Raw genomic sequence first — 25,824 nt, 5'->3', positions numbered from 1 at the left:
CAATGTTTACATCCATTAGACGACAATTCATCGGTGGACTCCAGTGCGTAGTGCATTTGTATCTCTGTAAAATGGAGTGTGGTGGCAGCCCTAATTCATGACATAATGATGTCATGAATTGATGTCATGAATGATGTCTGTTTGTCTCTGCTGCACTGGTGTGATTTCATTGGGTGACGGGGAGATTTTTTTAAACCTAAAACTAACATCACACGGAATGTAGAATGCAAACTCTGGTCTCCAGTGTTCTGGGGTCTCATTTATAAAACAGACTTATACAAACATGTGTACGCCTGCCTCTGCGCAATTTCATTGTATGACTTCTAAATCAACCTGTAAATGTGCACAGCTGGTTAAATATTACAACCATAAATTAATTAATAAAGTTGTGTACACTGCAGCGATTTTACTCACAAACACTTAATGAAGACTAAAATTGTACTTGGTGATATATGCACATTATTAGAAGATTATTGAAAACTATTGACACTCTGTTCTGCAGTTCTTTAACACTATTGATGATAATTTCATCAGCTGATCACGAGTGTAGGTAGTTCGGGAGTCATCTTTGTTGAAATGTTATTGCACATGAGAGCAAAACAATTAAATTCAGCGAGGTGTGGTAGTACTTTGGCCCCAGTCTTGAAGGCCGGCTATAAGTTTTGCAACCAGATGTCTCTGTGCTTGCAGCGTTCGAGCCCCCCAAATCTTTTTTAAAGCACAAAAAGAAAGTTTGCAGAACAAGTTGGTTTCAAGGTGTCAGGATTATATACTGGAATTGCCATGTCTCCACCAAATATGAATTAAATATGTTTGGCCTGGCTCTACTGTGTACAATTTAATGATCCAACTATGTCAATAATCATGAACATTGCGTGACCAGTGGGAGGGCCCTGCAGATACCCAGCTTGTATTCACGCAGTCGGAGGTGGCAGGCCTGATTTCTAAACTTTTGGTTGTTAGATAAAGGATGAGCCACCAATCTTTTTAGATGCATCACCTTGTGAATCTCTACATCAGAGGAGATTTGGACTGTTGATAAATACTTCAGTGTGTGGGACCACTTTTAAAGGTTTTGCCTGAGATGAGAAAAATAGATTAATGAGAAGGCAGCACCATTGGACGTCTAATGTTTGTCCACTATAACAAGCTTTCTGACCTTCAAGAACAAAAGTGTACACGAGGGCCTAGATGGAGTGGCTTTCCTCACATTTTTCTCTGTCCTCCATTCAACCCGCATAAACTGATCCCACAGATCGAATTTCATGCAGTATTTTGGCCTGAATTGTACCTGAGGACATCCTGTTTCCCATTAAATCTGTATTGATTCTTTACCCACACCTTCATCAAACCACTTTTCGGCATATACAGTACACTTATACATGCACTCATACACACACACACTTCCTAGTATCAACAAGAGACTTTTTGAGGCGGAATATAAATTAGCGAATCCCTAAGGTAATTAAAATCAAGCCCATAACTTATTGCATGAAGCCTTCCTGACTAACAAACACCTGTGCTGTATCAATTAGAGAGGCTTTATTTGTATATGATATTAATGGAGTGAAACTCTGTTTAGTTAATTTAAAGATCATATATTCCATTTCCAGCTGTGCAAGCACTGTAGTGACTCTGTTAATGGGGGTATTAAATACAGAAGGGAATTTATGTATGTGTATATATATACACACATTGTTACAAACATATTCTTCATTTGACCTTCAACATTTTTAGGTTGAAAGAAACCCTAGCCAAGTGAAAACAGAGCTTAATGTAAGCCTTATAACCATATAGCTACTACTGCCGTTTTTATTATTTTAGCCAGGAGATAATGAGATTGGTTGTAGGTGTGTGTGTGTGTGTGTGTCTGTCCACGGCTAATCTCACATGCTGCTGCACCAAACTGCATTATATTTTGGGTGCTCATTTATGATTGCATGCAGGACCTCTCCTGCTTGCAGTGACTCACACTTTCTCAAAACAACTTCCTATTGCCTTTTTGATTCTGCCATTGATTGACTGCTGACTCATTCACTACTCTTAACTGGCCTCCGGCCAGTAATGGCCAGAAGTGATAACTCAGGCGCTTTGCTCACTTTTATTGTTATGGACGGTGTGTTTGGCTATCAGCTAACGGAACTACCAGTACACAAACGGCTGACTGCATTGCCGCCGGACGGAGCTCAGACATGCACCTGCACAGAGCCGGCGCAGACATCTCCATAGATTAAAATGAGAGCGTATATCTGTTGTTTGAGATGTGCGAGAGAAAAACACGTCTGATATACTTGCAGTCGAGACGGGGGTTGGCCAAATGTGGGTTGTATTCATTCAATCAAACATTACACCAGTGGTTATTGCAGACATACCTGGCAGGTATCTGTATTCTAAGTGTATCCTTTCCAGTTGGTTTTAAGTCTCATTCTCATGTCCTAGACACGGCTGTTGCACATGATTGTCAGTGATTCATCCCACATCTGCGCCGCTTCCTTATTAATCTTACTTGCGATGCCATAGTTTGCCTTGCAGTTATCTAAATACCTCGTTGCAGACATGTCTCTGAAGTCCTGTTCTCTATTCGTCAGGGGGGGTTGATTGCATTCCCTAATCAGTGCACGCTGCTAGCAGTCATGTGCATCCTCAAGTGCCGAGCCTTATCCACCAACAAACATATTTGAACCCATCTAATTACAGTCACTCCTCACGCACGGTTTTCACAGTGAACACACCTGGAATACACGTACAAGTGGGTGAAAACGCGCATCTGTATGTGCACACAAACAACAGCATGCTTCCTCACAGGTTTTCCTGCTGATGTTAGTGAGCGTGATGGTGGAATTGGAAATCGTGGAGCTGTAGCAGCGAGCATGGTGTACATACGCTTGAGTGCTCTGGCTGGGTTGTTCATCCCACAGCTGCCATCCTGTCTTAAAAAAAGCAATGGAACACTCCATTTTAAGATAAACTTGCTCCTTTCAAAAATTAAGAAAATCCCTGCTTTGTAGTTCAGGGACGTGCTGTCCCAGGAGGGAGGGGCTCTCGAGTATAGACTTACTGGATTTTCTCTGGAAAAAGTCAAATAAATTCTGTTATAATGAACACTACAGACTAGGATCAGAAGTATTTAAGTGACTACTCGCATAATATACTAACTCAAGAATTTGAATCTAGTGTTAAGTTACTCTTTAAAGACTGTGGTTGATGCCACAGACCTCTGCTCGGTTTTGGAAAGATATGACAGTTCTTGAAGTATATTATGTTGTGTACACAAATTACTAATGACTGTGAGCCAACAGGTTACAGTCATCTTGAAGCTTGGCTAGTAATGTATTATCTTTAGTGGAAGCCATTGTGAAAATTATTTCAAAGTATGTATCTGTCCCTCGTATGATGCACAATAATCTACTCTACGTAGACAATCTACTAAAAATATTCTAGATAAAGTAAATTGCAAGCAATCCAAATCACACGTATTTCGTGTAAAATGGTAAAAGCATCTGATTCCACAAATTCAATCTGATTCCTCAGAGGAGGAGAAGCCCCAGGTTTTATCCCCCCAGGACATCACAAATGATCACAATCGTGGCCCTCTTCATTTTCTCTAGCATTGGAACAGAGAAGGACACAAATCAGTGCCCTGCCTGCAAAAGTAGGTTTATGCTCTTTTTCTATTGTACATTACAATAGTTTTAATCAAGCTTGCAGATACACTGTTGGCACTACTGTTATTATTTAAGAGTGCCGAGAATTACATGTTTTACATACGGTCAGTTTTTTTTTAAAACTCTTCAGTTAATTGAATATAGAAAAACATATTTATATGTAGTAGAGGTGGGGAAATTTCTCGATTCTTAGATGCATCGCGATTTGAACGACTCTGCATTGATGCGGTGACAGAACATAATCGGGAGTTTGGTTTCATTTGAGCTCAGCGCGAGTCTCTTCTGCTGTCATCCACAGTCTTTCTTGGTTGATTCTCTCCTCTGATCTCTCTGTTTCTCCAAGGGCGGAGCTTACACATACTCCTTGTGTGCAGAGCAGAGCGACGGCACTCTGCTGTCTGCTAGCTTGTGGCACTCGTTCCCAATGTTAGCTGCTCTGTTGTTAATAATGTTAGGCTGACAAAAAAAAGTGCATGCAGGCTGAAATTCAGCCGTGGTGTTGTTAACCCTGTCGGAAGATGCAGTTACTTCAACCTTGTTCGAGTAGAAGCTATGAGAAAGTAAAATAAACTAAGTCCGCTCGCCACTAGGCTAATTCATGCAGTGTAAAATGCCATAGAGGTGCTACCTGAATACCTTTTTTTGTAGATCACAGCACTCTTCTAAAGCACTGCAGAAGGGCTTACGTTTTGTTTTTGTAATGTTTATGTACTGAGGTGGCTCACACAGATACTGCTATTGAAAAGATGCAGCTTTTTATATTAGACTGTTGCAGACTGATTTTTGAAAGCACTTTCTCAATAAAAAAGGGAGATTTATCTCACTGCTTGTGTTAATTCTTGAAAAAAGAGTAGCAATGGTAGCATAGAAAATTGAGGATGCAATACATTGCTATGCATCGAAAATCTTTGACATGTGAATCAAATCAAATCGTGAGGCCGGTGAAGACTCACACCTCTAATATGTACGAAACTTGGATTAAAATGACATATATATATATATATTGACTGTATATATTAAATATATAAAAAACACTTGATAGTTTGGGTATTCTAGGAATAGTAAATTCACTTCTTGTTTGCCTCAATGCACACCATGATGAAAATGCTTCTTCTCCACCTGCTCATTAATCAGGAAGGCAGTGCAGATGGTGTTCTTTGACAGAGAAGAAAACATGGAGAGCTATCAACTTTTTGCAGCTAATTAATCCTTTGAATGGAATTGCAAACCACATGAATTAGCCTAAAAGTAGAGGAGAAAAGAGTCACATCATGTAATGCTCTATTCACATCTCCTTTTTCAGTTCAGAAAGGTGTTTTGCTTGAATCTTGACTGTGTCACATCGTCATCCTCTGTCCCACAAATGCTAATTCTGTGGTTTACTTTCCACAATGATTTTCGGGAGATATTTACTGTTTCCAGGTATATGTTGATGTTCGGCTCTCCTAAAAATTGCAAAAAACTAAAACCAGGTGTCCGAAGAGACGTTGGGCTGTTGAGGAAAAGAATGCCCAAATACATCATGATATTTAAAAAAAACTATCTTTAGCTTCCAAAAAATATAATCCCCATGACAGACAAACAGCACAGCAAAACTGGGGCTCTCAGCCTGCTGTTGGAGACTTCTTGCACTAACAGGTGGCTCAGCAGGAGATGCCTTGAGTGGAAAACCATATTCACAAACTAGCTGAGCAAAACCGGACAATAACACCTCCAGTAATCACCGCCACCAGAGGCTGAAATACCACCGAGCTCTTGGTGCTACACAGGGATAGCCACTCTGCTGGCTCGACCCCGTAAATGCTGCAAACACTCAGCACACTACTTAAAACACAACACTTTGTTCTTTTACGCACTTGCAACGAAACTGGATCCACTCAAATCACTGCTATCCAACGTATATTAGCAAGTGCCGTAGCTCTGCCCGCATGGTCTACCCTTTTTACAGGTCCAGCGAGACCATAACCAAACCAAAATTACTCTCCTAAAAGGGGTTTCATTTTGCTTTCTGCTTTCCTGGTAAAGCTCTGTCTCTTCCATTTGCACTTAATTGTATTATTAAGATGGCAAAATGTATGAAAGCAAGTACAAGTGGAGACAACAACTCTAAATTACACATAAAAACAAATTTATAGACAGATATTTTGTTTTGTTTACAGTATACAGCTCAGCAGATGGACAGCGCAAAATCCTCCTGAGGGGATGGATAGAGAGTGGAAGGTGAAGCAGGTCAGAAGAACTACGGGTCAATTACCACAATGAGTGGATGATAAGATACAGACTTAAGATCAGGAAGAACACTAACTCAATAGGGGCCCCAATGTCCGTCCCAGTGGGACTCCAGCTGAGCTGTTGGACCACATAATGAGCCACTACAAACCATTCCACACTTTAAGATCTCTGAGACCTAAAGACCAGACCAGCCTAGAGATAAGAAGTAGTAGAGTAGTGTATGACATCACATGCAACAGCTGAGAGGAACACTACATAGGGGAAATGGCAAGGACTCTGTAGAGCAGAAAACTGTCTGTGAACACCAGATTAAAACTGGTCACAGCATCAACTTGGGAGGGATCAAAGTAGCAAGAGTCCATCTTTGAACAAAGACTTCGATATCCCACCATACACAGCCCCTTATCACAAGACCAACGCTCCAGACTGAAAAACACTTGATGAAGACCATGAAAAGCCATTGAAATGATTGTTACTGGACCACTGAGTTGAGAATTGTTGTCACACACAGTCTTCCCAAGGTCAAGAATGAACTTCCATACTAAAGACAACTCCCCTGTGCGAGGGTGCACAAAGGCCATCTAAGCGAAGACAACTCGCTGAAGGAGAAATCTGTCATTTCTAGTAATTAGGAATCTCGTTTACAGGTTATAGGAGGTTTACACAACAACAAATGGGGTTACAGCAGTCTTAATCTAGCCTTTTCCTAACTATTAAATATTTCGGGCCTAAATTGGCTCCATAAAAATGTCAGCACAGGTCCATAAGAACATTCACACTTCACACATAATGTTACTCCACTCTGTAGAGCTATTAAAATGCCAGCCCCTACATAGATTTACCCTCATGAATCCCTCCAAATTCCCCAAAATCCTACCAGTTAATCCCGAGTCTGCAATATTTGTTTGAATATCTGAGTGACTGTTTGACATTTACACCTTTCATGACAGACATCACCGGATTAGCTGGATGCCAGGATAGAAATGTGTTCACGGCAAAGTGAAGAGCAGTACACACTGCCAAAACTCACTCCATTCTTATTTCATCACAATGCAGCACAAGTTCGCTTTATTTGACGGACCGAAATGATACACAAGAACCAAATGTTTTTCTGCCAACCACAATTGTGTCCTGCCTGGTTCCCCAATGGCGGTTGTGATGATTGAATAAGAATTCAAATCTTTGATTGAAAACATTTTTCATTCAGTAGCCACAAGGACTTCCACTGCCAACATGGGAAACTAATGACTTTGGCAAATCTGAATCCGTCATTTGATCTGGCTTTTCCCAGCAGATGAAACTGCTCCATGCCTGTGCTTTCAAATACACCACTGCAAGCGTGGCCCGTGACAAAGGTCTGGGCACACAGTCTGGTGGATGAGCCTGGATGTTAATTACAAAGCACATCTGAGCAAATAGTGTTGCCTTTTAGGCCAGAAGAAAAGACAAATTAATTGGTACAACAAATCGTGAATAAAGTGAACAATAAATAGATACGGTGAGCAAATTACGTTTTTTCATGCAGCAGGTGCTTGGACAGCAAATACAAAATATAGTTCTACGCTCAGTATTGCGTTTATTTGCGATCTCTTTTTTATAAACGGAGTGAGGTCTGTGCACAGATCCATATGCAGGTCATATTTGGCAAATACTGGTCGTAGCTGCACAAAGAGGACTTTTATATCAGTAATCTGCGTCAATAATAATACTAATACCTCCATACAGCGGAAGGCCTCTAGAAACACCGAAAGGATTGAGGTACAGACCATGTTAATGTGCTATACGACTAGGTACGAGTCCACTTCAGGACCACTGTTGCGTAACCTCTTCTTTTAGTTCCTGTCACATCCTACTTTTTTTTTTCATTTAAACCTTTATTTAACCAGGTGAGTCCCATTGAGATTAAAAATCTCTTTTTCAAGGGACTTTGAAATTTCTAGGGACAAAAATATTAAAATGTCGTAACAGGACAAATTATATAACCATTAACAGACTCATACACTGTACTGTACAGTAGATGGCTAACTTGTTGGTTCAGCAAATGCACACCTGCTTAACTCCCCCACCTGTGAATAAGAGCAGTGCCCAGCCACTTTACTCGGCTTTTCTACGAGAAGCATCTGGGACTGTCCCCCATGCAGTGGATGAGACAGTCTCAAACTAGGCCGACACAGTAAAGCCCTTGCCCCAGTTACGCTCAGATACAGCTGACCTGTATTGCCCATTGCAACATTTGTCATCTGTCTGGCACCTTGCATGCTACAGCAAACAGAACTATTCTCAGATGTGTAAAGTTATCTGTGATTGACAGCATTAGCAGTATGTATGTACCGACATCCTGGTATCAATTTGCTTTCTTCTTGATAGCCGTGCCAAGAATATAAATCAGTTAGAATGTGGTGTGTTTTATTGTCATATAAAAACACCACAGTAAATAGGCTAGAGTAGTTGAAATGTACTTCATGTTTATACAGTTTGCTCTTTGTATCCTAGGGCTGTGGTAGACTATACTTGCAGTAATGAAGTGTTGGAAACAGTATTACTTCTGTCACTGGTAAATTTCCAGTGAGAAATCTCCAAGGAAGGTGGTGCACATAAAATTTGACCTAAAATTCTCTGTGCCTCATATTCACTGATGTTTGGATTGAGTAAATGGAGATACTCCAGTTCTGAACAAGATATAAACTTTGTCTCACGGTGGATAAATATCTGTTTTCATGAAGGGGAACTCAATAACAGAAGAATGTGGCAAGTTGAAATATGCAAACAATAACTGGTCAACAATTATCAGTCATATGCAAAACTAAAATGAAGATTCATTTTTTTAAAGCTTTAGCTGCATCAGAAAACAGTCAAGGCTGACTGATCTACATAATAACTTGATATACAGAGCTCATTTCTCGTTTTAATTTTGTTTATTGTTATGGTTGTGATGCATAATCAAAATACAACTAATAACCAGTAGACTAGATAAATAAATAGTAATCTACAATCTGTTGACAACAGCAGTGAAACACATATACACAGAAACAAACGCACCATGAAATGAATATATGATATCACTTGCTCATGCCACCTAAATGCACTTGATAATTCTATGAACTGCACTTTAAGTTGTCTTGCGGACAACAACAAAGCACCTTTGATCGTTCACCTTGACCAAGACCACACACAAAGGAAGAATGTTTTTTTATGAAGGGGATAATCAGACTTCTACAAATATCTGCAAATCACTGCCAGTCACTGTAAACTTGTGCTCTTCTGTCCCCCAAACAATGAAATACTTCATTACATACCACCTCGCAAAAGCCATAGTGCTAAAAAGTAGTTACTGACATGCAAAGGCTATATGTTGTTTTCCAAATGCCAATTGCTGCCTTTCCAAATGTGACCATGCTCACTCATATAGAGACCCTTTCTCCACAACGGTAGGCTACTAGAGAAAATTCAATCTGTTTACAAGTGTGTGTGCAAACCAAAACATGCACACTGACAATTGCTGCAGCTTGCTTTGAGCCACAATGTCATATTTTTCAAACAAAATGACTTCCATTACAATCAAACATGTGTGGCATCAACATAAAGCAATGCAGTAACAGGGGTGGGTAGCGGTCTGAGAGCTAAAACAATTCGGCGTTCTATTATCTAATGGAGGTGCCATCAGAAATATTGCCGCTTCGAAACCAACTGCTGCTTAATCATATTCTTTATAATAATACCATTTTGTAAACCAGCAGGTGTGTGCAGTTAAAAATACATTGAAGGTGTGTCAAGTATTCTGATTGTTGAAAAGATTTAATTCAAGCACAAAGCTAATATAAAATTGCATACAGATTGCACAGAGTCAAGAGTCTTGCCATGTTAGTGTCTTTTGCACGCCCTCTGAGAGATCATGAACTTTCATTTTGGGCACTCACTCATAACTTAAGTTCTTAATCTCGAATAAGAAACTCAAGAAAAAAATGGAGGAATTACATTGCTGTGCATGGCATCCCTCTGATCAATGTAATGCCTGCTTCCTGCTGAGAGCTCGTATTGGGCAGGCGGCGACACCAACAGTAGCAGCAGATATAGAAAAAGCTGAGAGGAAATTAAGGGAGAGAGACAAAAGAAAGAGACAAGGGCCAGGGGGAGCTGGAAAGGATGAATTTCAAACGTGAAAAAGTGGGAGCATGAAGATGATTAGGGACAAAAAGAAAGAATTACAGAGAGAATGGAGTAATATGCCAATTACTTCATTTTGTGGCGGCTGTCCAGTATGTTTTCTGCACCCTGGCTTCAACAAACAGTGGTAACCACATATTGTCTTTAAAAAAAACAGTGATTTACAATGACCAAGCTGAAACAAAAAAAGCAAAGATGTGTAAGTGAGCGATCTCTCATCTTAACCTTTGAGTTTGGAAGGAGATTTATATCTATGAAATATCATTACATTGTAAGTTTTGTTGAAAACAAATATTTGAAAAGGGAAACTATTAATTTAAACCTTGTTAAATAAGCATATACTATACTTATATCAAGTCCAGTGTTGGAGTGAAAAAGTTCCAAAGCTTTAGTTTGCACACGCTTCTCTTTCCAGCATTACTATAAAAGAGCAGTCACCTTTAATGTGAAGCACCACACTTCATGATGAAACAATTAGTCTAGTGAATATGACACTTTCAAAGTGAGTATACTAATGAGAATACAGTAGAATCTAATTAAATTGTTGAGTATGTATTGACATCTATAGGTGCCAAATATAAACTTTGCACAATAGGTTAATTAAACTTTCGGGATTTACGTTGAACAAGGTTTTTTTTCTGATGTTCATTCTGTCTGTCTTCCTGTATGGTAAAGCAGTTTGTGCTGCAATTCTTGTATGAAAGGTGATATACAAATATGGTGTATTATTATTATTATTATTATTATTATTATTATTGTTGTTGTTGCTATGTGGCCTATGAGTTGGTTAATCTATTCTATATCATGAAGTTGAATGTCCTTTAAGCTAAAACAGTGTTCTGTTGTTTATGATTTATTGGCATTTTATTTTCGAACCATGGGTTTTTATTTGCATGATTACATTAATATATGTAAATAATGTAAATAATGTTGATACATTTTTTAAAAAAGTCTGATTGAAAGGAAAAAAAGTGGCAAATGGGGACAGTTTCCAAATATATTATATTGTCATTGATAAATAAATTAGAACAGAGTCTATCTAATCTATTATGAAGTGATATCATATTTGTTACTGGACAACAAACACATATTTCACTGCTAAAGCTGCCTCTTGAATGGACGTGTAACTTTTTGGCATTAAATAAATGTGCCTTGTTGGTGTAATATGTTGGAAAGCTCTCAATCAATAATTAGATGGAGACCAAACACGGAAACTGGCAGTTTTATTGAGGCAATTACTCACTACCACACTACTACTACCACATCCTGTCTACATGCTGACGCTGGACCACATATTTCAGCATCACAGTATCAATCTTCACGGTTATGCAGATGACACATAGCTCTACATCCCAGTACAACCTGGTGACTTCATATAAAGCCATTGTCCAGTCCGTCAGATATAAAAAAGCTGAATGGCATAGCTTGAGAGAAAGTAGTCCATGCTCCCTGCAACTGCTCTACTGGAATGCTGTCTATTCAGGTCGCAACCAGAAGTCAATTTTAAGGACCTCTACAATAAGGCACATTATTGCTCCTGTCACTGGCTGCTTGTGAGTTTTGATTGACAATTGATTTTCAGATCTCACTGTTGATAACCTTAGAGGAGAGGCTCCAAGAAACATTTTAGATATGTTGATCCTCTATGAAACGCACCACAACCTTAAATCCTCTGGCGTGGGTCACACGTGGGTCACATCTTTCTTTTCTGTGCCAGCTAGTGACTATGCACCACCCCAAGGAAAGATATACTTAGCAGGAGGTCAGTGGTAAAGTAATATTTGTGGTCAGCCTGGTCTCCTAAAAAAGATGTTCCCATACAACGCAACTGCATTGTCAATTACATTATGAGTGAATCATATTTAGATTTAACTGATTACATTTGTTTTGACTTATCACAAATTAGTTTTTAATCAAAGTCTGCGGAAGTGCGCACATGAACAAACACAGGACCTTCACCAATGGAGACCGCTGTTGTTGTCCAGCATGAAACCATTGATTTATTTCAATTTACACCTTTAGGTCACAGACATACTATTTAAGCCAAACCATGATGTCTTACTAAACCTAACACAATCATTTTATTGCCTAAGCATATCCAAGTAATTTTGTTGCATTTTTGTTCTCCATCAAATCCATATTCCAGGTTAAACAGAGCAATAAGAAGTCTAAAAATGATTCAGGTGTACAGGAACTGAACCAAGAGGAGAAGTGTACTTGATGGACCAGTCAACATGAGGATTACCATAAGAACCTTAGCAATCAGTAACATGGACCTAGTTTTGTCTCTAGGTGACATCAGCACATTTGCAAACCCAAGGAAAAAATGATGGAGATGAAGCTATGTAGATGAGATGTACATCAGCTTCCAGGGGAGTATCAAAGGGTAGTGCGCATACAGGGAGCAACAAACATGAGTTTGAGTCTATAAAGCATTATAGACTCAAAATATAACTCGAACCTGAACATGGTCTGTAAACTACAATTAGCCTACAGATCGGATCTAACAGGAAGTAACTGTTTCTTTGACTTCCTGTTTATTCTTTGAAGGCGGCTGAAAACTGTCCGACTTGACCACAGTATATTTTGCTGCCACCTGCTCTACTTTCGAGGCGAGACGCAGTTCATCTGGAACGAGCCTAATCATAAAGGCAGGAAACACAGGAGTAAAGCAAAACATGACAAAATACAACAGGAAACTGAATGAATGAAACAAGGGAAAAACCTTACTGAAGGCCAATACAAGCAAACAATATAAAAAAATAGTCTTCAAACTGAGAATCTCTTAAAAGCTCAATCTTAACAGAGAGTCAAAAGGCCTCTGGACACAGAGCCAGAACATGACAGATCTGTTCGGTAAAGCTGCTTAACCTGCTCAGGATCATGAGGAGTTGGAGCCTATCCCAGCATGCAATGGACAAGAGATATTTCATGACTGTGGCAAACATCCAAACTCCCCACACAGGATCTAGCTAGCTGGCTTAAATTCAACGCAGGACCTTCTTGCTGTTAGGCGACATGGTTAACTACCATTAACATTACACTCCTAAAAATGTTCTTTCCAACTGAGGATTGGGATCACCCTCTGTCTGCTCTTGCTGATTGAATGGACATTAATAATACAGCAAAGCTATATATTGTACCTATGAATGCATATTAATAAAGCCTGTCTTTATAATATGGGGATATTAAAGTTCCCTCTCTCTGAAGGATAAATCTGGGGAACTTAAGCATATTACATGTCTTTATCACATTGTCGGCAGCAACAGCCTCTGTCTCAGGTTTCCGCACTGAGTTATGACCTCATCATCTCATTTGTACAAAAGGGAAAAATTAAATTAGTTAGAGTAATGAACCTAGGTGCTTTTCATAAGAAATTTCCCTGCTCATTGTTCCCCAAGTCGTTTAAGAGACTAATCTGCTGCATACACCCTATCTCACTTAAATCCCGGCCCCCTGAAAGGGCTGTCAGGGGTCCGCCTTTTCAAACATGACTGCCCATGGGGGGTCCTAGATCAAAGATGAAAGTGTGCTGAACGATCTGGGAGACTGGGGTGGAGGGGTGGCAAGAAGGGACTTAAGAGTGCGATTCATCAAATTAACAAATTTGCTTTCCTTCTCCCAGTAGGCAACGGAGTAAATTCTTGGGTACTTAAAACGATACAGCATTGACAAGGAGGGACAGTGGGAGGAGTCAGAAGGTACTGGGACTTCAAATGAATGTGTAATTAATTACACTCTTACTCCTAATTAAAACCTCTTAGCTTTCTCCTCACAAGGTTGCGGCAGCTGGTATAGACAAGGCCCTCACTGGGAGATGAGAGACATAAATTTCATGACAGTATCACAAGGCAGCACCTGCTTATGCCTATACCTGTCAGTGCTGGAATCATACCTCATTCTGTCAATAAATTAACATCCTCCTGGGCTAAGAGAGAGAGAGAGAGAAAGCAGATTATCTCATCCCAGAGTAAAAATCCCTGGTGGCTTGAAGGTGGTACTATGTATCCATTTTCAAAAATGTTTGGTTCGGCTAGTCAGACACCTGCTTCCTCTAGTAAAAATGGCATACTCCAGATCGGGGAGATTTCCCCCAGGAATCACATCACAGTATTGCCTTGTAACTATAACTTAATTTCATGTCAAAATCTCCTGAGGATGATACAGCTAGTCAAGCCACGGAAAGGGGGAAAACAAGAGCAAGTCAAACGCTCGGAGGAACAGATGGAGGCCAAGAGCAGGTGGAGGAATGTGAGAAAGAGAGAGGCAGCATGAGGGAGTGGGGGAGGTAGAAATAGGAAACCCAACAAAAAAATAGGAAGCATATCACAATGCCCCCAGATAATAAAAGCAACAAGGGAACAATAAAAGTAAATTGAAAAAAACAACAACAATAGGAAATAGCATGGGAGTGCCATTTAGTATTAAATTTTAATGTTAGTTCAATAAATAATTCTGTTGTCTTTTACAATAGTGTCTTTAACCGGGGTAGACTACATGAGCAGTCCTGCGGGACATGCAGAGATGCACTTCCTGCATGCCATCTCACTAATACTCTCACTCTCCCTTCTTTTAGCTCTGTCTATCCTCTTACTCTCTGACCTGGGACCTGTTGGCCTATCCGTTTTCATGGTTTCCCCTCCTTTATTAATATTACCTACCCTGCTTTATTCCTTTCTCCGAACTCTGTAGCTGGCATTCCTTTTCAATTGAGATGATTGTTAATAATTGCTGATGTCATGCTGATGCTTTAATTTTATTGTTGCTGTGGCTGACTTATGATTAGATCTTTTAATGGCGTTAATGGAGCGCCGTCACCCACAGTGATATTCTGTTGAATAGAAAACTTTGGGTGATTGTAAATATGATTGTGTGGTGTGTGTGTGTGTGTGTGTGTGTGTGTGTGTGTGTGTGTGTGTGTGTGTGTGTGTGTGTGTGGTCGGGTGGTTGGCAGGTAGCTCGGGGAGACATCTGATAGTTGATGAACACATGACTCAGAGGCATCACCTGCTCTATTGTTCAGAACTGTTTATATTGTTTATAATTGCTTTCTTAGGGATCGCTCCATCCTTTACTGACTCAACGCTTTAGAGAAAGAGAGAAGTGATAATGGAGAACAGTGCATTTCAACGACGAGACAAGTTGCAGTCGAAAATTGTGGAAAATTGATTCAAGCAGTGGCACAACTTGTCATCTTCATGCTCCCTGATAGCGTGATGAATTGCCACTGTGGACACCTCGATCACCTAAGCTGTCTTGGTAAGCCACACTTGATCACTGTCAGAGAAGCTCAAGATGGTCAGTGATTGCTGTATAAGCAAGGGACTTACCACCTCCCATTCTCTCTCCCAGTCTTTCTCTCACAAACACACACTCATTTGTGTCAATCTGGCAGTCTGGCAGACCTGAGATGAAAATAGTGAAGAAAAACTTTCGGAGCCCAGCATATGGGAAACAAATATTTTTTGGAGGAAAAATCCTAGAATTCATGTGAAAGAAAGTCATTACTGAGGTGCATCCTGCTGTGGCTGTAAGCTGTGTAGAAGTGTTACATGGAAAGTAATTTCGGGATGCTGACAAGTAATTCCAGTAATTTTCCATGTACAACCTTTAGGCTTCATAAAAGTAATGACCACACTGTCACTGAGTAGTGTACACACACACACACACACACACAGTATCCTTTGGGCTATACTTAGGCCAACTGCTTTATAGACAATTTAAATCTGCACCAATCAAAATCTTTTGTGTTATGGCGTTTTCGAAACAGCCAGAAAAACATGACTGAATTATCGAAGCCATGTTAATTGTTGGAATGCTGTTAAGCATTCCAACAATTTCCAACATTTTTTTTTCCAACATTTTTAAGCTACAGAAACCGTTCAACTATCAAAATGTTCAGCTCTTTCAGCTCATGGGTGCTATGACTTTTCATATTTCTAACCTTTAAACTTTTTGAATTATTAAGGTTTTTGCAATTTTTTTTGAATGGGATGTCTATGGAGAATATTTTTAAATCCTTTTTCAAATTTCAAATCCTTCTACTTCCTCATACTTTCAGCTACAGACACCATTTTAACTTTAAACTGTTGAGAAAATCCTGATCTATTGCCGCAAAATTCAGATTTTTGATATCTTTTACACTTTTTGAACTGTAGCAATTTAACTTTTATGTTTTTTCAGCCCTTTTCTGACTTTATAATGGGTGTGTATTGCGCAGCTTAGAGTGCGTGATGTCACCACTAGAGTGAAGAGCAGCTTGAGATTCCTGTGAAAAAAACATTTGTCTTTTGCCACTGTGTCCACAATCTTCACTCTTCGTGAATAATTTCTGGATGTAAAAGTAGCTAATCTTGTCCTTGTAGATAAATGACTGTGGAATCCCACAGATTTACACATTTGGCTCAGAAGCCTGTAATTGAGAGGAAAAACAACTGTCTGCTCCATAGAGACCAATGTTAAATTTTGCTTCAAAAACATCTTCCACAGAACACGGTACCCCATTTCTAGATCGCCAGTTCAGCCACATTTTTTACACTACAGACAATTTTTACAGGATCTGTTCTTCAACTCATCCTTCCTCTCATTTATTAATATCGGAGCAATAGGAGCTACGGTTATGGGAGTTTTGATGATTTGTTTGAGAGGTGTTTCCCTGTTTTATCTCCATTAAAAGGCTGCAAGGACACAGGTGTTTCTGATTGAGCTAATTAGTGATGTTGATAAACACAGACTCACAGACACACGCACTTCTCTCTCTCTCTCTCTCTCTCTCTCTCTCTCTCATACAGTCATTCAGGTTCTTAGAGATCTTTAGAGGATCCCCCCACACACACACACACACATCCCATTTTAAAATAAAAGCCCCACAGAGTGAATTCTAACTGAAATGCTTGTGATGAAGCCTGTCATTTAAAGTCACTACACTTACTTTACTTACTTTTCCTAGTGCCATGACTCTACACCCTCCCATACAGTAGGTGGCGGTATGCAGTTGTGGTTTGTTTGCGAACCAATAAAGACACAGCTGAAGAAGAAGACTAATCCACGCATCAATTGGATACATCCTGAGCTCAATAGGCTTCGGCTAACGACAACAACAACTACTCCTTTGAATATGGAAAAGCGGATAACTAATCAATCACTTAAGACATTTCTTTATTAATATTATGAACTCACTACAGAAGCCCCCGTTGTTCCAGGCTGGATTATAGAGCTTCTAAGAGGGACACGCACCTGGCACCTGGAGTCCTGGTTGGAAAACTACAACGGTGAAGGAGCGCGTGGTAAAGTCAAAAACATGGCTTTGAGAAATGTTACTTGTAACCTCTTATGTACAGTGTATGCTTGTATGCGTCCATGCTGATCACAACTGTGTCTATCAGTATGGGATTTACATATTCTAGGCAAAATAATAATGTTAGTTTCTGATAATATGTGCTTGGTATGTCTAATAATCTTGTTTACATTTGGAAACCAGACTGTATTTATAATGATTTCTCATTTTTTGGTTTGTATTGCCTGTTTTAAAATGATTTCAACAGGTAAAAAGGACTGGGTGGACTACCATCTGTCTGATATAACTGATTAAATAAATCAAGTCATTTTGAGACATAAATAACCTTATTATGAAATGACCACATGGTCAAGTATAATTTTGTATACTCCTGTGACTTCAATAAATGAAAAGTACTGAGTGTTTTCTCTTTTTTTGTTAACTTAAAAGCAAAATAAATACAACAGTCTCAAGTGAACTTATAGAAAGGAAAAAATATATGGTCCTGGCCAAGGGGACAGCAAAACGTAATATAAATCAAGCTGATAAATGCATTTTACAGGACAGGTGGCAACATTAAGGCCCATCATGATGATTTAGTCTAAATCTACTGCATGTTAATCGTATGGCCTACATAACCTCACTGATAATGATATCATTGGTTATAGTAACTGAGGTTAGCTTTAGTTTAGAGCAGTGGTCCCCAACCACTGGGCCGCGGACCGGTACCGCGGACCGGTACCGGGCCGCACAGGAAGAATACATATATTATTTCCGTTTTATTGATTATCAGAGTCTGAAAGAAGTTTTATTTTGAAAAATGACCGGATTCTCTCGCAATTTCATCCGCCTGTGCCTCTGACACATGTCAAGATGCTTGTCTCGGTCACGTGATACTTACCTCAAAAATTAAGCCCGCAAACTAGCGAAAATGAGTAAATAACTTTTGGAGAGCTTCTTTGCAAAGGGTGAAAGGCCACTAAGGAGACAGAAGAAGAGCCGACAACTTCCAAGAAAATGAAAGCTTCATTTAACAGACAATATCAGGAGTCTGATTAAATATCAGGATTAATTCTGACGCGCCAATCCCGCTCTGTATATGTGGCGACAAAGGAAGATCAGCTGATGGAGATTGTAAATGACGGTGGCCTTAAAAGTATGTTTGAGACAACAACTCTGCTGGTGTTTTGGATTGAAATCAAGGCTGAATATCATGAGATCGCCACTAAATCACTGAAAACCCTGCTTCCATTTCACACATCCTCTTTGTGAAGTGGGATGTTCTGCAGTGACGGCAATCAAAACAAAATGACGGAGTAGACTGGACATCAGGAACAGACTTCGGGTGTCATTGTCTCCCGTTACCCCCAGATGGGACCGTCTCGTTGCAGAGAAACAAGCTCAGGGCTCCCACTGATTCAGCGTTATTGTGAGTTGTATTTATTTATGCATTTTATATTTCTTTTCATGCCGATCGTATCATTTAATTTCGTCGTGTTTTTTCGCCACACCTTGAAAGCCGGTCCGTGAAAATATTGTCTTACATGAAACCGGTCCGTGGTGCAAAAAAGGTTGGGGACCTCTGGGTTAGAGTATCAGGTGCACCTCGATTGGCAGTGCAGATTGTCTGGGGAGGGACAACAGCACAGCCAGAATATATAGCAGACATGTCGAAAAAAGTCACAGCAGTAAAATGTAAATTGTGTAATCTTTTCTTCCAATCAGAGCAGTGAAATGTGCCACCCAAACAAAAAATAATTTATAGAAAGACTTATTATTATTTGTCTTAACTATTATCCACTAAATAATTCAGTTCAGAACAGTTTTAAGGTCTTAAATCAATCAATTGCCTAATTCCCAACTCAGTTGCAGGTGAGATTTGGGTGTGGCTATAATTACCACAGTACACGGGATGCAACATATTAGCATTTGGATATGAATTTGCAAATATAGACAGCTTAACAATGTGAAAGGATCATTTGTAGAGTTACTTGCAACAGCTTAAACATTTGTTGTGACTTGTTGCATGTATGATTTAAAATATCTGCAAAGCAATAGACATTTTTTTAAATATACAGTGTTGTATCATTACTGCTAATGGGTCATAATGTGTGGAGTTTTGTGAAAACTGCGCCATGTAAAACATGATGAACGCTGGAATAGCAAATAGTGAATTCATAAAAGGAGACATTATCTGCCCTTGAGAATAGAAAGCTGGATGGAACTGGAACAGAGTTCTCCAATACATTAGAATGTTGAGGCGTCATCTTGTGTATGTAGCAACGCGCTTGTGCACATTAACCTCAGTATCTTCCTGAACCTCCCAGAGGACAGCTGGACACCTGGACAGCTCTGAGGCTCTGAGGTAGGCCCCGGCAGAACCACTGGTCACAGCATCTGCAGACAGTCAGATTTTACTCCGACGACAAAGCATGGCGCTAATGTTTTATAAGCAGCTGACTCGTTGTTTCGGGACTTTAAAAACAAACCGGAAATATTATCGTCAATCAAAGCTCTCCAGCTATCAAGAAGTAGGCTACAGTTACGCGGCGCTGTGAAGTCATGGCCGAGGATTTGACACAGCAGCTTTGGAAGGACATCGCGGACTGCGAGTGTTTCTCCCTGCAATTGGACGAGTCTACTGACCTAAGTGATACAGCCCAGTTGTGCATTTTTATTCGGATGGTGTTTACAGATATGACTGCAAAAGAAGAGCTGTTAACAATACTGCCCATGAAAGAACACACTCGGGGAGAGGACATTTTTCAGTCTTTCAAAAACTTTATCGACAAAAACCCAGCTCCCAGTGTGCAAATTGATGTCAATCACCACGGACGGTGCGCCCACAATGGTTGGCCGCTCGAATGGATTTATTGCCAAGTGCAGGGAGGACGATGCTATCCCCGACTTCCTTAATTACCACTGCATAATACACAAACAAGCATTATGCGCTAAAATGCTAAACATGAAAGAGATAATGGATGTGGCAACGAAGATCGCCTGTTCCGTGCACATCTGGAGAAGGCTGACTGCGACCACTGTGAGTTCTTGCTACACACTGATGTGAGATGGCTTAGTAGGGGGGGAAATTCCTGCAGAGATTTCGAGAGCTCTGTCCGGAGATAAAGGAGTTTCTCCTTGTCGTTAAACATGCAGAATACAACCAACTAAATGACGATCAGTGGCTGCTGGACTTGGCATTTTTAACCGACTCATGGACAGTTTTGGAACTTACTCACAGAGGAAAAGTACCCAAACATGAGGAAATGTGCTACCTTCCTGACTGCATTATTCGGCTCTATACATATTTATGTGAGTCAGCCTTTTCCTACATGAAGAACATAAGGCCAAACACCGTTCCACCATAACTGATGATCATTTGGAAGTCTGCTTGAGGCGGGCTACCAGCAGCTACTGTCCGGACTATGCAACTCTGGCCAATTCCATTCAGTCATCAGAGTAAGGTAATGACCAAAAATGTACAGAATTGTACTGTGCCATAAGGGTTCATGCAGTTATGCAAGGTACGCCAACATATATTGTAAATATAAAGTATACTCAGTATATAAATTAATAGATATTTAGTATTTGGTAGATCATTTTGACTTGGTCATTTTAAAAGTAGCTCGCAAGCCGAAAAAGTGTGGGCACCCCTAGATCAGGCTCTGAGGCTCTGAGGCAGGCCGCGGCCAAACCACTGGTCATAGCATCTGCACAGTCAGCATGCTGCGTCTGACGACAAAGCATGGCGCTAATGATTTCTAAAGTGATTTCATTCGACTGTGGTCAGGCTTCCTGGGGGGGCTCCCCACCCATCTTAGTTATGCTGGGATGGTGAACTTCTATGGTTTCTATGGATCATCGTTATATCTGGACACTGGTCGTGCCTCTAACGTAGTTGTAACATATGCAAGAGTAATTTCCCTGGTTATCCTGATCGTGACAGTGAGCGTGAACTGTCGGGGAGAGACAGTCACGTATCTCCTGAGTACTGACTTTCTTGAGAGAGACAGTCGGCGAGAGTCCTGCACGGTGACATGTCGCTGTGTTGGGCTGCTGTTTCAGTAGTATCAAAAAGGGGATGGCCAGTCTTCAAATCATGTGCCAACATGCGTTAGGGTACTTCCGGTGTCCGATGTAGGATGCTGGGGTAATGTACTCTCACCGAACTCCTGTCGTGTAAACCAGTAGCATATGGAATTTGTCTCCGGTTTCCACTCCGCTCTCAATGTACAAACACAAATTTACAATAAACAAGACAATATATATATAAAGAATAAAAGGGCAGCAAAAAAGTAGAACGGATGTAGGTATAGACATTTAGCTATATACAATATAAGTATAAATATATATCCAAGAGAAAAAGTGTATATATATATATATACACATGTGAACATAAACCTATAGACAATGGCATGAATTATAAGTGGTGGTAATAGTGCAGTATAACTTATTTATTGTTCATGAGAGTGATGGCCAGTGGAAAGAAGCTGTTCCTATGTCTGGTGGTCTTGGCGTACAGAGCCCTGTAGCGCCTACCAGAGGGGAGAAGTTGGAACAGCTTGTGTCCAGGGTGTGAGGGGTCTGCAGAAATCTTTCCAGCCCGTTTCCTGAATCTGGAGGTGAACAAGTCCAGGATGGAGGGCAGGCTGGAACCAATGATCCTCTCTGCAGACCTGACAATCCCTTGCAGTCTGTTCCTGTCCTGTTTGGTGGCTGATCCAAACCACACAGTGATAGAGGAACAGAGAACAGACTGGATGATCGCTGAGTAAAACAGGATCAGCAGCTCCTGAGGTAGGTTGAACTTCCTGAGCTGGCGCAGGATGTACAACCTCTGCTGTGCCTTTTTCCGGATGGTGTTGATGTTGGAGGCCCACTTCAGGTCCTGGGAGATTGTGGATCCCAGAAACTTGAAGGTCTCCACAGCAGACACAGTGTTGTGTATGGTGAGGGGGGGCCATCGTAGGCCAAACTACGATGGCCTGTCATGAGCTATTGCTTTCTTCAGTCAGTGTAAGCAACAAACATGGTGGCTTAAGTTAAGTCATACTACTGTATGTAATGCATATGTCTCCTCCTTACCTAAACAAAGATTTGTAACATCTCTGATACATGAAGCCTTAACAACATTGACACATTATTTATGTATGTTTAGCATGTTACTTTGCACTGTATTTATATTAACTGTTATGCATTGTTATTGCGCCTACTTGTCACTAAAACTGTTTCTGATTCTAATGCTCATTTGACTCATACTAAACAGAGCAAATGTGTTATATAGGTCTATGTTGTATATGTGTGCGTACTATAAATGCAATTATTAAAGCAAAAAAGTCAACAGACTGCCTTTGCATTACTCTTTCAGTATACATTTCACAAAACGTTACCATATCTGCACTAAGCATCAGCTCATTATTGATCTTCTACATCTACTGGATATATTATCCGTATAACCCACATTATTTTGAGAAATTGATACATGTAATGGGGGCACTTAACATGATAAAATGCATTGTTTTCATCACAACATGTGAGAATGAATTAAGATAACCAAGACCTTTGTGTCACTTTTGCAGTCGTAATTTAGAATAGTAAAATGCAATTTGCTTTTCATTGACTGCCATTCCCCGATTATATTGTACTTAATGGGGGACTTGTACTTAAATGCTTGGGCACTCAAGCTCTATGGTGTCATTTTCATGTGAAAAACTTGAGTGAAAATAAATGACAAGAGTAATATTCAACCTAATGATACCCAGGCTAATATTCAGAATGAAGAGATAATTGGTTCCCGTTGTGTACCTCATTGGCACTGTTTAGATCATGGAAAGATATTTTTCAAGCATTTATCTGTTTTAATTTGATTCTCCGCACTACCTTTCAGGGGGTAGATGTGATGGAATATTGACGTAACCTGCGATGCTACTGAGAAATAACCCAGTGAGAACATTTCCCACACACCACTGCTACACCATATGATATATGAGAACAATTTGATCTCAGCATTACAAAAACATCAGTGATGGAATGCTATAAAGCAGCGGTTCCCAAACTTTTTAGGCCACGCACCCCCTTCTACATCCCGACCGGGTTCACGCACCCCCAATCCCCCACACCTTAAAAAAAGCAAGAGACTATTTGTAGCCGCATACAAATCGGACCAATGAGAGAACAGTTTGCTCGCGCGTGGCATTTGTTTACGAGATTAAAAAACACAAAAAAACTTCCTGCAACGTGCCTTCGAAAAGGTAACGGACGTACACCAGAAGATTGGCCACATCTGTAGACTCGTCTACTTGCAGAGAGTAAAACTCACTCTTCTTCACGCGACCGACTAATGTAGCCAGGATGTCTTCGGACAAAGCATCGATGCGGCGCGACAGTGTTGTTGGACACCGGGATCATGTCCAACTTGTTTGCTTCTCTCTCTCCAACCATACATTCCACCATCTCTTTGGCAGCTGGCAAGCACACGTCTTCGGCGATTGTGTGAGGTAGCCCCTTTCTTGCTATTCTGTGACCAGATATGAAGCCCGTAGTGCGTGTTTTGTAGACCCAACACATGAATGAGATTGCAGTTGTTTTGGGCTGTTTGGTAACTCCTCCAATTTCGATATAAACAATGTAAGGGGCTTTTGACTTACACTGGCATGTTTGGTGTTCAGGTGGCGACGTAAATAAGAGGGCTTCAGACAGCTTTTAGCCAGAACCTCACTGCACCAACAAGCTGTCTCCTAAAAATTACGTTCCCCCAAAACTAAAATGTATTATCAATTACGTTTGACCAAAAACGTATTTTCTCCCCGATTACGTTTGTGTTTGATTTATTACATTGACTTATTACAAATACGTTTCTAATCAACATTTTAACACTTTAATATTTTTTTTCCCTCTCCTTCTCCCTATTACACGGTCAGAATACTACCACAACACGCTGCCCGTCTCCGGCAGAAATGCGCTCATCCACGCACAGGAACAACACCGAGTTGTCGGCCGAGATACCACCACAACACCCCGCCTGTCTCCAGCAGAAACGCGCTCATCCAGGCCGAGCAACGAGGAACATTACGCGGCTACAATACCTCCACAAAGGCCCGCGTGTAAAATCCGGGAGTAACCGTGACTCTCTTAAGGGTTAGGTTTGGGTGGAGACGTGGCTTCCTAGTGGAAGTTATGGTTAGGGTTAGATGGATACAAAATAAATAAAATATACCTCCATAACACCCCGCCACTCTCGGCTCATACCTCCGCAGCAACGAGGCACATCACCCGGCCACAATACCTCCAGAATGTCCCCCGGGTGAAATCCCGGACTTGGTTTTATGGTTCCGAGTGGCGGGCGCTCACCCGTTGGCGCCGGACGCGAGGTCTCCAGACGCCCCCGCCGTGAGGCACCCCATCATCAGGTCTGTCAGCCCTCGGAACAACAACTCGTGGGTGGCGGGGGTAGAGGCGAGGGAGATCACAGAAAAATAATAAAGACTAGAGTATGGCAAAGATATGTTGATGAGAAACGTATTTGTAATACGTCAAACACAAACGTAATCAGGGAGAAAATACGTTTATGGTCAAACGTAATTGAGAATGCATTTTAGTTTTGGCGGAACGTCATTTTTAGGAGACAGGACTGCACCATTAGACCACCATTACATTTTTCCTCTCGTGCACCCCCTAGAGGCAGCTCGCGCACCACACTTTGGGAATCCCTGCTATAAAGTGCAGTCAAGTGTGCAAATATTTGTTCACTTTGTGGCAAGAGGCACAGGCGAGTCACACCTGCATGTTGTAACAACAGGTGCCTAAAACCCTGAAAAATTAAATCGGCTCTTTTGCGTTCTAATAAAAGTTGTGAACTCAGTGACATCAAGCTCTGAGGAGTTAGGGAATGGTGTGGAGCACTGACACCACAAAACTCTTTTAGTACAAGGAAACCTTTTCGTTAGAAGACCAAACTTGTCACGAGCGAGTCTACAGCACCATGAATAAGCCTCCAGGGTCAGACGTTAATGTGTTGCTCTGGTCCAAGCAGGAGAACCATTGCTCAAAACACTTCCCTAACATTAGGGAAAGAGCCAAACAGAACCACCAGGACACACAGTTCCTCTTCAAGTTGTACAGCATAACCTCCAGCAAGATGTTCACAGGAAATTAGGTAATATGTATTTAGGCAGACAAATCATTGCACCACAATCAGCAAGCAAGAAGTAAGAGGGGGTACTACATTTCTATAAAGGCGTGTAATCCATATTCAACCCGTAGATTTTTCCTTGAACTAAGGTCAGTGTTTTGATTTATTTCCCATTTACTCATGTACTCGTGTCCAGTACATCCTTCTTGTGCTGATATAACATAAGAATACTGCACGCAGGACTTTAGACATCAAGCTGATTATGAGTTAGGTTAAAAATGTGAATTCATATTCGTAAAACTGTCCTCTCTGACTTTCATTGAATGCTTGGAGTATGGTTTGATGCATCATCTGTG

This window comes from Anarrhichthys ocellatus, unplaced genomic scaffold, assembly GCF_004355925.1.
Source record: "Anarrhichthys ocellatus isolate YVR2014 unplaced genomic scaffold, GSC_Weel_1.0 scaffold6, whole genome shotgun sequence".
NCBI classification, from domain to species: Eukaryota; Metazoa; Chordata; class Actinopteri; order Perciformes; family Anarhichadidae; genus Anarrhichthys; species Anarrhichthys ocellatus.
The sequence above is the reverse complement of the archived record's forward strand: the minus strand, read 5'-3'. Positions refer to the sequence as shown.